The sequence below is a fragment of the Pelodiscus sinensis genome, chromosome 23, assembly GCF_052426305.1.
Source record: "Pelodiscus sinensis isolate ZL-2025 chromosome 23, ASM5242630v1, whole genome shotgun sequence".
NCBI classification, from domain to species: domain Eukaryota; kingdom Metazoa; phylum Chordata; order Testudines; family Trionychidae; genus Pelodiscus; species Pelodiscus sinensis.
The window spans coordinates 25624249-25641480 of NC_143074.1; the positions used below are offsets into that span (position 1 = coordinate 25624249).

Here is a 17232-nt window from a genome sequence, read left to right on the forward strand (position 1 = left end):
ATGCACTGCAGGAGAGCTAAACAGTCCCCATTTAAAGACACACAGGGCTAGTCAGAGTGCTTCTCCCTTGCAGGCCAGGATACAAAGCTGTGCATTCCTTGTGAAGGCCACGTGGCCGTGCACACGCACACACTCAGACTAAGGGGTTCAAATGGCGGGAAGGTGCTGAATTTATTGACAAACTACTCAAGCGAAGGTGGCCAGGGAAGGACAACAGAGGCACTCTGGGTGCATGCTACTCCTTGAGATTGCTGGGGAGGTGTGAGTTTGGCAGAGAATTTGCCCTATGAATTTAATTTCACTGTGGAACTCAGCTCTACAATCCTGGGATATTTCTTCCTGCTAGTCTTGTGGCAACCTCAGTGTCTCACACTCACAAGGCGGGCGCTGCCGTTTTAGACATTAGCAGCAGAGACTAGGGACGTTAAAAAGCGGATAACTGTGTAACCGCATAACCGCTGTAAATCTCAGCAGCTTCACAGCTCCCTGCACCTGCAGCATGGGGTCCCCCAGGAACAGGGCTGGAGCCTGCGTGTAACCGTGAACGTTAACAGGTAATCCCAGGCTTATGGGTTAACCCTTTACACAGTTACACGTTCACATCCCTAGTGGTGGCCACTGCTGTTTTCCACATGAACTCAAGATACCGCAACTGACTTATCTGTGCAAGGCATGCGCCCTTCCAGGTACCATTGTTTTTACAGTTTCAGGAAACAGACGCTCCCTCCCAAAGCTAGATAGAATCCGGTATCACTTAATACCTCAGTGGCTGTAGGCAGTGGCAGGGGTTCCTGGCAGAGATATGAATCCCTCCTCTACCAGAGATGTGAATGCTGCTAGCATGGCCACCAAACAGAACCAAATGCAGCAGAAATGGGGATTCAACCAGATGCAAATATGGATTGCTGCTGCTTCAAGCCAATGACTTGCAAATACATTTCACTTAACTAGACTTTTTTCTAAGATTCAAGCCTCAGTCCCCTACGGCACAGTTAACTACAAGCACGAGGAGGAGTGGTGTTCACTGGGCTGCGGCTACACTGGGGAGGTTTGCAGACAAAAGTGCTGTTCACATGCAAAAGTGAAAACTGTCAAACTGGTTTTTCTGCCTCCCATGGTTGACATTTCCTGGCCACAAGGCTAGCTCTCCCGTCGACAGCTAAAGCAAAGCATTGTGGGTGAGCATCCCTCAGTGCAGTGCGGTGGGAAAGCGGAACTGAGCCCTGCACTGCTTGGGATTCCCTGGGAGCTCTTTGTGTTCAGGAATGTCAAAGCAGCACAGACGTCTCTCCAGTCCCCCCCTGCAGCAGCCTGCCTGCTGCTGGGCTCCTAGCAGGGCAGAACAGGAGCAGCCCAATGACTTGCTTTGTTCCCCAAACAGAGCAGCTCACTCAGCTGTCAGACACTTCCCGGAGCTCTGAAAGGGGAGGGGTGCCTGCCTGCAGGGCAGCAGAGATCACAAAACACTGAGCACCACCATCAGCGCAGGCATTGTGGGATACTGGCAGAAGCCAGTTCTCTTAATATGTCAACAATAAATGGAGGGGAAAAGACAAAAGTCTCTTATGGGGGTGGAAGTTTTCTGTTGCCAAAACTGGGTGCTTTTCCAGACAAAAGTCTCATTGCAGTATAAGAACTTCTGTTGTTTTGTTGCCAAAAGGCAATTTTGGGTGACAAACCGTGCCAGTGCAGACAAGCGCTTTGAAAGCTGGAGTTCTCCAAGCTACAAAAAGTATTTTAACAAATGATCATGTCTTCCTGTGCCTTTCATTCCTATGAATCACAAAGTTGTACACCTTACACTGAACTAGAACTACAAATGGAACATTTCTCTTCGCAAAATGAAGCCATTTCTGGGGTGTTACAGGTAGGCTGTTTGAACTGCACTCAGAAACACTATGCAACAAATTAGGAGAGTAAGAGAAGCATAATTTATGTAAATTAAACTGCAGAGGGAATGAGGGCGGCGGAAGGTCACTTCCTAAGTAGACCGGAACAGGACAGTTAATACCCCCAGTCTTGCAAAAAGTACCAAATGGGTTGTGAATGATACAAATGTCTAGGACCTCGGTTTTCTTTCTCCTTCAGAAGATGAAACTATCCAGGCCTGGTTCCTTAACAGACATGCCAAGAAAGGGAGCCTGACCATGGTGAATGAGCTCCCCTTGACAGATATTAGGTCATCGCAATACAAACAACTGCTACAACACTAGCACTTTAGGTCAGTGTTGCTGCTGGGTAGCAAAGCTGATTGAGAGGTTTCCTACTGGAATTTCACCAAACGATTCAAATGAAAAAAAGCATTTTAAGAAGAATGTTGGTACTTAAATTTAAAAAGCTAATCAGCCCATTTGTGCTTATAGTAGAAGTCTTTCCTCCTGCTCCCAAATGCTACGGATCATTTAAAGAACATCTTTAATGCCTACGGCAAACAGGAGCTATTCCATTAAAACAGCATCTTCAGAAACTCTTTGACCATGCAAAGAGTTCAAAGTAGCTGCTGTCACACTGCAAAGCTGCACAAGAAGGAAAAGCTGCACCTCTACCTGTGACGCCTAGGATCTGTACACGCTGCAGGCAGACTCTGCCGCCCACCTGGGCCAGCTGACTTGGGCTCGCAGGGCTCTGGCAATTGCAGGTCAGACATTTTGACTTGGGCTAGAGCAGAGATGGGCAACCTGCAGCCTGCACGTGGCTCAAGAGGACAAGTTCGCATTTCCCAAGCTGTAAGTAGGCTGTCAGACAGGCTTTTTACTTTGCACCTGGAGCAGTGCTCCCTGTAAGCTGAGCGCTTGGGCAGCCACCCGCGAGAGAGTCAAACATCACCCAGCTGATTGGCATGCCTACAGCCTCCCACAGCCAGCAGCATGTGTTTCCACTGGTGGTGCACATCTGCACATGCCTCAGCGCGTAACAAAATTTATTCCACACCGGGATGGAAAAAATTAGAGGGGACATTGGTCCTCAGGTATGGCTGCTTGCAGCTCCCATTGGCTGTGGTTCACCATTCCCAGCCAATAGGAGCTGAAAGAAGCAGCGCAGGCCACAGGGACTTGCTGGCCACTGCTTGCAGGATCCTAGGGCCCGAGCTCCAGAATGAACCTGAACGTCTACACTGCAATTAAACAGCCCCTTCGCCTGAGCCCTCAAGCAGCGGCCAGCAAGTGAAGCAGAAGAAACAAACTGCTCTCCCACGTCACTCAAAATAGCAGCTGGTCTACCAGGCTAACTACACAACTACATTGTTTTAGTGATCGGAAGGGTCACTACACAGGCTCTTACTATAGCAAAAGTGTCAACACTGAAATAATGAATTCTATCCCTTTGCTATCAGTGGCCAAGTATTTCATCATGTACTACCCTGATTCAAAGTCGATAAAGCATTCAGAAATATTTAAAACAAAAAAATAAGTCTTTTAGCCTCAGATGGCATGCCTACGGGAGGGCATTTGTTAGCCAATTCATTTTAAATTTACTACAGCATAGTTTCAATTACGGCTCCTCATTTTGTTTCCCCAGAAGCCATGTGTCGAGCACACCGTATGTTCAGAGTGTATTTTGCTCTTGAAATAGTGCATTATTTTTCTGTAAAATGGAGTCTCCTTATTCCTGGTGACTTTCAGAACAGATGCAGGGCCAGGCTATTTGCAGGCCACCAGAGGAAAGAACAACTACTCCCTCTGTGCCCAGCCCAATCAGCAATTGCCCATGTAGCTGGTTCAAAACATTTAGAAAACAAATTGCACGCCAAGAAAAAGCAGAGATGTTTGATCTAACCACAAATAGCAAAAGGAGCAAAGTGTGTAGAGCATCGTCTTCCTTCTTCTACAAGACTTGAGCCATTGCAAATCTGACTAAAAAAGTAAAACAACACACATGCACACACACCAACCAACAAAAAGGCCTGGTTTGTCAGACAGAAGGAAAAGCAGAACTTACTGAGGGTAAACTTCAAATAAACATAAATCAATCCATCAGTCTGTTAAAGCTGACAAGGTATCACAGATTCAGAGGGCAAAAAACTACTTGCCATCTTGCTGAAAGGGGACAGCAGAGAATAATTTCCACTGGTCCCCAAACAATATTCTACCACTGCAGGAAATACAGAATGCACAAAGCGGGCAGAGAGATTTGCAGCCTCTGATTTGAATGTCCATGAACAGGCTACTTAAATCCAAATCTTAGTTTTCAATAGCAACGGATTCCAAAACAGAAAACCTCGCAGTGCGAGAGATGAAGCTTGCAAACCCTTCTCTCTGTGCAAACACCACGAGACACACACCCCGTGGCACAGCTCAGACCAGCATTAAGGTTACTGGAGTTCTCTTAACAGCCTGTCACCTGTGCAATGAGAACAGAGCACATCATGTGAATCCCAGAGTCTGGGTACCACGATGACCCTTCAAACCTGCTGTGACTAAGTTACCCTACATGCTGCAAGCTAGGACCAGGGCCCCGTACAAACGGAAATCGGGGGAAAGGAACGCATCCCTCGACTCCCAGTATCTGCCATCCGTTCTAAACAAGCTAACGAACAGCTACTAAGGAGGCAGGGACTAATTTCAATTTTAAATTGAAGCTACATGCTAAGAGCAGGGGTGGGCAAAAGGGCCTCCGCGGGCTGGATTCGGCCCATCAAGCAGGTTGAGCGGGCCTGCAGATGCCCTGCCCCCTCTCACCCCAAGGCCAATCAGGGTCTGGGGAGCGCTCGAAGTCTCCTCCCCTGCCAGGGGCGCATGGTGCTTAGAGTTAATTAGCAGAGTTAACTCCATGCACTGTGCGCCCCTTGCAGGGTGGGAGGAGACTTCGTGCACTTCCCCCACGGAACCCTTAAAAAAAAAGGGAGAACTGGCACCCCCCCCCCCCCACCCACACACACACACAAAGGGAGGAGGGTGATGCGGGGGAACTGTCAAAAAAAAAAAAGCGCTTGGGAAAATTGGTCAGCCAAAACCAAACCAAACCACCCACGCCGGCCCACCCCTAAGGCTATGAAAATGGCAGCCCCAGGTGACCAAGCCCCTAAGACCAGCTCGGGGGGGAAAGAAGGGGGGGAACTGGGTTCTCGTGGAACCCTATTTGGGGGAAACTGGCCTAGAGCTGTTCCGAACAGCTGGCAGTTCTCTCGGGGGGAGGGGGAGGGCAGGCCCCGGGCCAGGACTTCACACGCTCCCCCTATCCCCAGGCCGATCAGGGTCTGTGGGGAGGGAAGCACGGCAATGTCCTGGCCCCGCCCCTTCCACGTGAGGCCCCACCTCTTCCGGGGCAGCCCGGGGCCACTTCAGAAATTTCTGAAGTGGCTCCCCATCTAAAATTAGTGCCCACCCCCGGCTAAGGGGATACTGTTTATTTGATTTCCTGCAGATGCAGAGGGGCAGAGGAGAGCAGAGTCTCTTCACACCCTCACTGTATCCCTCCAGGGCCCCCAACCCACCACCACGGCATCTTACACGACACAGACTCTGGGTTTATCTATGCCCAGTACGCGCCACACCACCATACACCCCATTTCACGGGCCCTGCCTTCCATTTCAGGCTATAAGCTCTTCCTTGCTGGGGAGGCTCCTGGCATGCTGACACTTTGCTAGAAATAAACATTCGTTTCGTGAAACAAGTTAACTGCAGTTTAACACCCCGCACTCCCCCATCTACTGCCCCAAGCTGCGGTTTCACCATCCCTTGGTAATTCCTTAAAGGACTCTTCCTTTGCCGAAAGCTGTGGGGAGGATACACACAGAGCACAGGGGAACCGCTGACACTGACGAGATGTGCTGTAGGCCACAGACAAGAATGTATTTTTTCTTTATCGCGGTTACTGCCAAATTAGGTGTGACTGGTGACAACAGCCGGTAACGAAGGCAGACAAGCAATATGACTTCGAGGTTGACTCCATCCCCCTTAGAATTATTGCTGAATCAGATATAAAGACTCATGGAGGGAGAGAGTTAAAAATCAGTGCTTGATAGCAGTTTATCTTCTTCCTATGGATCACTGATTCCCCAGGCTCCGGATACATGGGGAAGAAGAAATTGACTTTCATAGGCTCAAAGCCATTTCTGCTCTGCACACTACCTTCCAACTTGCATGAACAAATGAAAAATTGCTCTGCTACCGGGTTGCCGCTGAGACAATTGCTATTAGAACAGATTCTTCAAAGGAGCGATTACAATGTAAATCGGAGTGAAAATGGGTCTGTCGGCAGTGTATACCCTTCAGAAATAGGTTTAAAATGTCAAAAAAGTGAAGAAAGCTACGGGACTTCTACATTACAACTCCAAGTGTAAGGGTGATTCTATGGAGCAGTTGCACTGAGTATATAGAAAACTCATTCCAGTAGTTCAGAGAATGTGTATAGTGGAAATATCATGGAAATTAGTGGTCTGGCAACAAAAGATTGCTCGGAGCATTTCAAGAGCATTTTCAAGTTATAATCTCAATGCTGGAATTCTCAGGCAAACTTTTACACCCACGAGTGTCACAGAAAACCTTCAGAACAGGGCACATGGACGGGAAGTGACACTGTACCTCCATTTAACTCCCATCTCTAAGGAACAAGGCCAGTCCTCGGGCACACAGCATGGGTCCAAGGCCAGCAGTGTATTTTTACCCGCTTCCAGCGACATGGGCAAAGATGGAAAGTGGGTCATTTGTGTGACGCCCCACCATCAAACCAGGAGTTCAGGTGCTAGGAGGAAAACCGCTGTGGGCAGAAGACCACTCAGTGCCTCCCTAGTCCCATTCCTGTTCTGTTAGTTTGGCAAAATACTCAGAGGGAGTGACCCAGGAAAAGGACCAGCAGGGCGGCTATGGAATGACCAAACCTGGTGCATTGGTGCGTCCCATGAAAAAGGAGTGACGTGGGTATGGACCAGGCGCGTGAGCTGAACTGAGCCAGAATGGGAAGAGATGAAGCATTTGTACCCGAAAGTACATCAGTTTTCATTCAAAGACTAGAAGAGACGAATTCAAGGGTACAATACATACCCATTGGTTAAGCTCTCTTAGCTCTTGGAGGAGGTGCTAAGGTTGAACCCCTATTCCAGCAGACCTTGCAGACAAGATGCCTGGGGCACACTCATCTTCTCAATTTTTGGACCACTCTGCTGGGCAAAACATCCTGCAAATATGAGCAAGTGCCTAAACACAGAGAATTGCAAAAGCTGGCACAGACATCGCAACGCTTCTCTTTGAGCAAGGATTTTAACAGTCGGACCGAGCTGCACTGATGTCAGCTCAAAGGCAGAAGTATTCACCGATAAAACAAAGCTCTAAACAGCTTGGCCCCAGACATCAAACTTGCATGCAACATTTAAATGTACAGCATTATAGAATGCACAGTCCCACAGGTGAAAATGCTGCTTTGTCCGGCTGTGTGGCTGCTTGCTGTTTTCTGCAGAAAGGTTTGTACTGTGCTTGGTTATTGTTATTAAACGCTGAAGCAGAAGCCTCTTCAAATAGCAGGAGGATCATTAGGAATTTTTTAAAAAATTACATGAACCATAATGTCACTTTTTAGCTTCCTCCAGCACAATACACAATGTACCCTGGTGATGAGAACTACGGAGTATAATCGAATTAAAACAATTCCACCACAAAAGGAGACAGGCCAGGCCCCTTACATAAACCAAGCCTGCTGCCTAGGGAAACTGCAAAGCTTTCAGAAAGGGTTTCGAAAGCCTGACCCATCAGTTCTAATTTTTAAAACTTATCCCTTCAGTCAAGACTAGAAAAAGGCCCATTCCAACTTTTATCTTTCCTACAAAGTGCTGTTATCTTGGGCTGATGTCAGAAGCTCTATCTCTCTTTCTGCTGACAAGCAGAGACGAGAGAGATAAGATTGGGAACGAATCTCACTTCTCCGAGTAAATAAATAATCAATACTCATCTAAATGTAAATGAGAAAGTATCCCCCTCTGATAACAGAGCTCTTATCAAAGAGCCAATTTTCTGCAGACATTTGGCCTCAACCAAATCACCATCATTCAGCCCCAGCCTAATGGCTAAAAATCGTAACTAAATTGAACCGATCACCAGAGATCAACTAAGTTCAGCCGTTGCTCCTTCAGGTTCAAATGTTTGGGAATGCAATTTTGCCCCCATTAACTTTCAATAGCAATGAAAAACACACTGGTCAGGGGTTGAATGTGCACAATAAACAAACTCAAATGCTTCTTTTTTTTAAGTGTTTAAACAAAAACCAAACCAACCCCCAGCTCTGTGTGCAAACCAATCCGTGTGACAATAAGGATGAACGCGGAGATGAGGGGAGCCGGAGCAGCATGTTTCCATCTGTGTGGAATGTGGAGCTGTAATTCTGCCGCCAAAGGCAGGTAGAAATAATGAGACAGACGAGATGAAAATGTCACTGAAGAACTAAATGAACTTTTCTTTCTACAAAATCCCTCTTATTCGTTCCTATCACCAAAGCCGTGGCTTATGCCCTGGCCAGTGTCTGCCATGTCTAATGCGACTCACTTGTCCCAGATCTTCCCCATCTGACCCTGCAGTCCCAGGTTAGCCAGCTTGCTTCAGCTACATTTATTCTCCTCATGGTGCAAGAGCTGCGACATTCCAAAGCCTCATCCACGTCCTGCATACCTTGAATTGCCCCCTCGCCCCAGCTCGTCCACGTGCTTCTCTCTCTGCCTCTTCTCCTGCCCCTGTGCTGCCTCCACTACGCCACAAAAATACTCCCAGTCCATCTTAGTGGGTGCTTTAGTGTAGACCAGGGGTTCTCAAATGTCCTTGTCCCGCAACCCCATTCTGACAACAACAATTACTTCACGGCCCCAAGAGGGCGGCACTGAAGCCTGAGCCCACCTGATCCCCACTGCTCCAGGCTGGTGGGCAGGGACAACACCAAAGGTAAAGGGCTTCAACCACAGACCGGACCTGCCACTGGAGCCCTGCTCCCCAGGGCTGAAGAGCTTGGCTTTGGCCAGGGTCCCCAACATGTCTAAGCCAGCCCTGGTGACCCCATTACAATGGGGTGCTGACCCACCACTCGAGAACTGCTGGTGTAGACAATGGTTTTAGCAGGGTGCTTATTAAGGTCAGTAGCAACGTGGATTTTAGAAGCCCCTGATTCTGAGCTGCTAGGCCACACAGATGAACTATGAGCTAAATCTTCTGTGCTAAGCCCCCTAGATTGCAGCCTAGTGCACCAGGCATGGGTTACATTCTGCACTCCAAGGGAAAACCACCTCTCTTCACTCATCTTCTGCGGTGCTTGGTACAAGAGGCATGAAAGAGGAAGGATTCCACCATCCTGTGGGGAAAGAGGAACAGTGAATGGCGGGCTGCTCGCCTTGCCACAGTAACTCTCCTGGAAGGCGAAGGCACAGCCCCGACAGCAGCACATGTGCTCTGTGACAGCAGGTGTGATAAAACAAAGAGAAGAGGGTCTTTGGCCAAATCCATCAACTCTGATTAGAGCGAAAATCCACGTCTGAGTTTGGAGGATTTTGTTGGTGAGAAAGACCCCAGCTCACACTGGACGAGGATCTTCCTCTTTGCAAGAACAGCACCATTCCCAAGGCATTTCATCTTTACTCCTGCTCCCCAACACTGGGTCAGCAACTTGCTTCTGCATGGAGTGAGTCCTTTCCCCGCCTTCCAACCTACTCCTTGTGTAAAGCCTTTCCTGCAACCCCATCACACCCTTCCAAACTCTGCATGAGGGGTGTAACTACCCGATGGATGCCGTGAGGGCCTGAGGCAAGGGGAGGGTTCTCTCAGGTGGTTCTTTAAAGCACTGTGCGTACCCACCATGCTACAACTACTCATGAAAAGAGAGAGGAATTTAGAGCTTGCAACCATCCCCTGATGGCCAAGGTTGGATGCAAGACAGACAGTGGATGGTCAAACGCAAACAAGAGGCGTTTTCCTGAATGGCACTGTGCTGCTCTAGCTGAGTGGAAGAGACGAGGGGTAGGTTTGCGTGGCGCAGATGGGGGCAGTGGCCCAGAGCCGTCACAGAAAGCCAGTTGATAAACATTCAGTGCCAATGCCTCAGGTATTTCCGTATTTTAATTTTCTTCTTTTCCAAGGAAAGATGATTTATTGTTTTATTGCTTCAACCCTAGGTTTTGAAAGTGTGATTTCTTTTGAGTTTAAACGGCACCTGTATTTATTATTCTTGTTACCACTTTTTTATTATTGCTATAGAAAACATTTGCTGGAAATATGTGATAGCTATTACAAGGCCATAAAAAAGAAAAGAGTTTATGTATTTCTATCTTTTCAAATAATCTGTCAAAATTTATCAATCCAGCTAAGTCTGAGGCCACTGGATTCTAGCTTTTGCTCTGCTGGCATAGATATAGCATGCGGCGACTGAAATGGTATAGGGCAGGCCCACACAATCCCAGCTCTGCCGGGGCAGCCGCACCAGACCCGCTCTGCCAGCCTCGCGTAGACACTGCACATGCGAACAGAAGGCGGCTTTCTGGACACTATAGTACTACTGCCTCCTCAAACAACAGGAGCATTTTTCTGACCACACAGCACTATCTTCACTGGTTGTGTCAGCCTGGCTATGCCAGGTAGGGAGGGAAGCCATCTTTCCATATCCCAGAACGATACACTTACGTAGACAGAACTTTCCAGAACAGACCTGGCCTACGTCTGGATACTCACTCAATACTGAAAATTTTCCAGTCCACCTTCCAGCTCTTCTGAGGAAGTGGGATTTACCAACAAAAGCTCATGATCCTAGATACATTTTTGTTAGTCTCCAAAGGTGCCACAGGGCTACTTGTCAATGCTGAAAAGCAGCTCTGCCAACAAAGCCATTACATCACCTCTGTAACGTCTACACTGAAGTGTGGTTCACTAGAAATACAGTGAGGGGTTGGTTTTGCCACTAAACTGAAGACTTTTACTGCAGTGTCCCAGGCTGGATATTGCATCCCAAATGTAAACAAGAGGAAAGGGAAGAGGCAGAAGCAATAATACATTGTAAAACCCTAGGCTTTAAGAATAGATTTGAAATTGCAGGCCTTCTACTGGGATATTGTGAAATGCCTGCTTCTCTGATGGGCTTGGCAACCTCTATAGGAACAAAAGAAAAATATGTAAACAATGTGAGAGGAAACCATTTAAAAGGCAGAATGTTTATATAGAATTCCAAAGCCTGCTGCTCTGAGAACATCTGAAAATCTGTTGATTTGTTAACCATCTCAAACAAAGCCCCTCAGCACCTCCTAAGTGGAATAAAGATTTTTATCATTGCCTATTCAAATACTATTTGTTAAATAAAGACACTGAAAGGATGAAAACAAACCTGTAACATTATGCACTAACATCAGATTTTTCAATCCAATCTGTTTTTCTTAACTTGCACTGCTGTGACATTACCAAATTTTACATATAGTTATCTGTCGCTCCCCACAGAAATACAGATGGTTTTTGTGGAAATAAACAGTCATTTATTTGAAACAATTGTAAAATAGTTTATGGAAACCAGTGGTGTAATGCATTCAAATAAATGCCAGAACCGGTTGATGGAGAGCCAAGGTGTTAAATCACACTGCTTAAGAATTCAGCTGTGGGAAACAGATAGTAAATCCAGAGTGACAGAATTTCCAGTGATGGCAAAGGTTTCTGACGTCTAGTCCAGTACACAAAAACTACAGCAGTTCAAACCCATTTTACTTAACACTACCTTGACAGCCAGTGAAATTAAGAATTTAGTCAAAAGCCCAGTAAAATAAATAAAGATGGTTCATTTGTGCTGTTCTTCTGTGGGGCATAAAGCATGCAGCAGGGCTGCCATAGCGGACAGCAAGCAATACTAGCAGAAGTAGTACAGTACTTCTTTATTGCTGCAGGCTTTAATTTTTTTTAAAAACTAACAGTACGCATCTTAGCTATCACTGGGAAACGTTCAAACTCATGACGCTTTGATCCATAACACAATGAGATCATGGAGAGAAACACTGCATTGGAATGAAATTTTTAAAAAATCATAAAAAATGTCAAGATGATTCTCTTTAATTGCAACTGGGAGGAGAGCAAACACCACAGCCAGCACATGCTAAACCCATCCGTACTCTGCCCATCTAATAAGCAGCTCTCATCTAGACACCTTTTATCTCATCACTCAGACTGTTGTATCAGTTGTGATCTTGGTGCATCAGCAAAAGATCTTCAGACTGTTGATCTGCACCATAAACCCCCAAGAAAGGTGTTTGTCTCCTGATCAGAGACATGGAAATGCAATATAGGCTAATCTAGCCACATCAATGGTTATTTCAGGCTAAAGGAGGAACAATACATCAAGCTGGTGATTCCAGGCAGAGGCCTGAGGTACACTGAGAGGGACTTTCCCTCCGTATCATAAAAGTAACTTCCCACCCAAATGCTGAGAACGGAAGTTAGGCCAAGCCGCATCGGTTACAGGGTCTTGTTACCTCTATGGAAAAATCAGTAAATGGGAAATTTCCCATTAATCTCAGAGAGAAACCCAGATAATCTGAAAATAACAAGCAGAGCTGTGGCACTTTAGAGACTAACAAAACTATACGGCATCATGAGCTCTCATGAGACACAGCTCACTTCCTCAGACGCTTGAAGCAAAAGAAAGGCCGGGATACAGAGCTGAGAGTGTAGCATTAGTGCTAACAGATGTGGCTCACCTCCAACAGCGATGAGAAGGTGAGAGTACCTGAAGGGGAATCAAAGAGCCAAATAATCTGATCAGCAAAACTGGTTACTGTACAAAATCCCACCTCTCTCCACACACTGGATTAATAAAATCTGTTTCTATACTAGCAAAGTGTCCCCACATCTTTGTTCTGTGTTAGCTGTTCACAACACCTACCACCATCATATCACCCGCCATCCCAGCATCTGGCCGGGATCTGCATGAGGGCGAGGAAGAGCAGGCTGGAGTTACCACACTACAAAACAGAGATGATGCAAGTAGACAGAGGGAATTACTTGGAAGAGCTGGCCACTGTGGTGCTGTCTCCTGCAATTAATGCTTCATTTACCCGCTCCAAACTCCAAAATAGCTGAAGGGATTTAACGAACCTTAAAAGAGCATCTTCTGGCAGGAACCAAGGACAAGCCAGTCCCAAAGGTGACTTCTGGAGAGTCAGGAATGTGTGTGAACGGGACAGTACAAGCAGCCACCCAGAGCCAGAGGAGAAGTACCCCACATGGGAGCTGTGTAGGGCTGACAAACAGCTCCCTGCAGCTCTTAGCCTCAGGGGTGTGTGGGAATGAGGGAGAACAAGACAGAGGGCAGAGCACTTCTGATCGCTCCTAAGGATTCTAGGCTGCTCTGGGAGGCATGAAAATCACCTTTTTGTCCCTCTCCTCCCAGCAACTTCTGTGCTATATGGCCTCAGGGAAACAGAAGCAGCAACAATGGACCAAGGGAGCTATGCGTATTCATGTTCTTTTAATGTCTGCTCTAATGTAAATACCACTTTAAACAATAGTGTGATGCTGCTGCAAAAAACGTGAACATCATTCCGGGATGTATCAGCTGGAGTGTCGTGAGCAAGACACAGGAAGGGATTGCTCTGCTGTACTCTGCGCTGATTAGGCCTTAACTAGAGTAGCATGTACAGATCTGGGTGCCACATTTCAGGAAAGATGTGGACAGATTGGAGAAAGTCCAGAGAAGAGCCACAAAAATGATGAAAGGTCTAGAAAACATGACCTATGAGGGAAGAAGTGGGGTTGTTTAGTCTGGAAGAGAGAAGCTTTCATAACAGCTTTCAAGTCCCTACAAGGTTGTAACAAGGAGGAGGGAGAAAAATTGTTCTTAACCGCTGAGGATAGGAAAAGAAGCAATGGGCTTCAATTGCAGCAAGGGTGGTTTAGGATGGACAGTAGGAAAAACTTAGGATGGTTAAGCACACTGGAAGTCAGACTAGATCTCAGGGCTCCTTTTTGCCTTCAAATCGGAGACTCAGTTTCCCCCTTTCCGGCAAATCCCCTCCCCCCCCCCGACATTCCTCCACCCTAGTTTAGCTCTCCCTCTCCAGGCCTGTCTGTTGAGTGCACCTGGTTCAGTGGGTAGCTCTGGAAAAGATATTTGGGACTAATGGCCATTTTTTGCCATCATTTTTCATATCTGACAGTGCATGCTCTCCTAAAGAATTGCCCTTGTGAAAATGGTCCCCACTTCCATTGTTCTCAATAGGGCTGCCCACAGGTTCTCTCAGGGGTGACCTCCTCTCCAATCACCAGGCAGACAGATTCTGTCCCAGTGTGAGAGAGAGAGTCCCTCTCAAAATAGCCACCATCTGAGGGCAACTATGGCTTCTGTGCCTTCCAGCGGAATAGGGGAAGGCAGCACTTCAGGAAACTCTCTACAGCAAAACATCTTACTGCAGCCTTCAACCTCTGCTGAAGGAGAAACATTCCGTTATGAAGAATAATGTGCAAAATTATCATTAATCCTCCAATGAATTATTCAAACAGAACTCTCTGGAATCCTGCGCAGTGGTTGCAATTACATGGGAAGTGTGAAGAGTCTGTGTTATGTTATCCTATTACTGATCATTGGCTGGGGGTGGGGAGAGCATGCGTTAAAATTGCGGAAAGGACCTATTTGAATTGGTTCAGGAATTAAAAGTAAGACTTACCTTTTAAATTCTGAAGGAAATCCTTATGTCCTATACTAGTGTCTCAACCTTTTCTTTTTAAACAACGTACCCCTTTCTCAAAACAAAAGTACCCCCAGTTTTCAGACACTTTTTTCTACCATTGCAACACATTTGTTTAAACAACTTAATCGTAGCTGGGCGAGCAGTGAAATGTTTGGGTGTAAAAAGTAGAAAAATAATAAAACGCTGTAAAACTTACAACAAAAATTCAATTTTCTCCAAATTTCAATTGTATTGACGTACCCCCCAGACTTCTCTCAAGTACTCCTAACCTAAGGGTACCCCTACCACTGGTTGAGAAACACTGTCCTGTACAACTAAGTGGTGTGATTTTGGGGAGGATCTGTTGCATTTTTCGTACATATCAAAGATGTGGAATCCCTATTTTAAGTGCAAAACTCACCAATATCCCAGAAGTCTAGCAGTCGTTATGGAGAGAGCGGCTCCTCTCCTTTCTCTTTGCTGCCAGATACCATCTTTCTGTTGGCTAATACCTCTTCCCCATCTCTACCACTGTCGGAACCGTTTGCTCTTCTCCTTTCAGAGGGCAGTGACACTAACTGTTTAGCTCCAGCAGCACACTGCAGAGAAAGGCCACTTCTCCTTAACGTCCAAGGAGGGAGAGGCCAGGGACACTGAGGACAGCAGCAAGACCAGGTATTTACAAACAAGAGAAGTGAAATGCCACAGAAATACGGAATAAATGAACAACTTGAAATGAAAATCTTCAGTTTTGCATTTCCCTGGGGCCTGGGCACGTGACAGACAAAACAAGTAGCTCTTTACGCACAGAATAGCTTCATACTACAGATTTATTCATCTCCAGTGGGTGTGCGATATCGAACCTGTGCACAGTCCCTCACAGGCTTTCAGAGTGTGCTTTAGAAGTGATTCCACACATTATAACAAGTTGTTAAAGCTACAAGGCTAGAAATCATTGAAAAAACAAGTGAAAGAATGGTCACATTTTTGGATATAACAAATAGCTGAACCTTATGCTTTCTTGTTCTTTAAATTAAGGGTGTCTCACTTATTTCTACTTTATTTTGCACAATTTTTCTGAAAGTTTGGACAGGTGACTGAATAATTGTCTTTGAAAGGAAAAAAATAAACAACCTTATACTATGAATTAGTTAAATCTACTCTTGGGAATAACCCCGCATGAGCTGGGGGATGGAACAACGGCCCTAAACAGCCTTTCCAACTACTATTTACTTTGTTCTCTGATGGAGACTAAAATATGATCAGGATGGTTTTAGATTTATGTTCCATCGACTTCCTGTGGTACTGATCCAGATTAGTAAGATCATTGTGTAGACAACTTTTGGTAACTTTACACATTTATGCATTTTAAAAGAATGCAAAAAAGCAATAGCTGACAGCTGTTAGGGACTTTAATGGTATTATAAAACAGCTGCTTTCACTTATATGGAAGGTATTTGTCTTTCTCCAAACAGAACACAATACTCAGTCAGCAGTTCTTGCTCTAACCTATGGAAAACACAGGTCACATCTATGAAATGTTGGCAGAAGTTACTGTTTATAACATTTAGACTTGTATAGCAGTTTGGTCTTAAAAGGACTGAGTATTTCTGGTTTGGGATGTTGACAGTTTAAAGCTGCTATTTAATACTGATCAGTAGCACGTTTGTCTTGCAAAGAATTTCACGTAAAATCAGACGAGATGAAGGGACGGGTTCTCCGTTCACAAGGCACATCAGAACGGGAGACATGGTGGGCATCAGTGGTTGGGAGGGTTATTCTCATGCTGCTCCATTTCAAAACCAGTTTTGGTTTGTTTTTAGCAGGGACCATAACTGTGGTAAAAGTACGGGCGGTGTTTCCCTAGCACTTCCCATCTGGACACCAGTGTTACATTAATAGATCCAGGGGTAGCCACTTGTTCCTTATTCCCATTACAGTAGCCCCCATGGCCTTCACAGGGCCCCGTTGGGCTCGCTTCTAGTCAGATGGGGAAACAAAAGAGCTGCTGCCCGAGAGAACTTGCTCTCTAGGTTGGCGGCCATGCAAAAGGCGGATGAGGCAGCAGGAGACTAGAAGGACGAAGTCTGAACAGAACAAGCCAGTTGATTCCGAGTTGGAAGTAGGAGGCTCAAGGGCATGGCGATGGAAAATAAAGTTCACTCATTTCATCAATCAAATTCTGCTCACAAGAAAAGTGCCTTGAGTTTGGCTGTTTCATGATTGATGGGAAATTCCCTGATGAACTGAATATATTCTTAAGTCTCTCGGAAAATGAACCACTGCTGACCAGGGTCATCATGTCCCTTCACTAGTGCTAATGAGCTTCATAGAATCGTAGAATACTAGGACCGGAAGGGACCTCGTGAGGTCATTGAGTCCAGTCCCCTGCCCTCATGGCAGGACCCAGTACTGTCTAGACCATCCCTGATAGACATTTATCTAACCTACTCTTAAATATCCCCAGAGATGGGGATTCCACAACCTTCCTGGGAAATTTATCCCAGTGTTTGACCACCCTGACAGTTAGGAACTTTTTCCTAATGTCCAACCTGAACCTCCCTTGCTGCAGTTTAAGCCCATTGCTTCTTGTTCTATCCTCACAGGCCAAGATGAACAAGTTTTC

The 17232-nt window shown here is 46.1% G+C and overlaps 1 protein-coding gene across 10 annotated transcripts in view; it reads right to left on the reverse strand.

Moving 5' to 3' along the window:
• Positions 1-17232, reverse strand: part of MAPKAP1 (MAPK associated protein 1) — a 176417-nt gene that overhangs the window by 37794 nt on the left and 121391 nt on the right. The gene's annotated exons all lie outside the window — the stretch shown is intronic.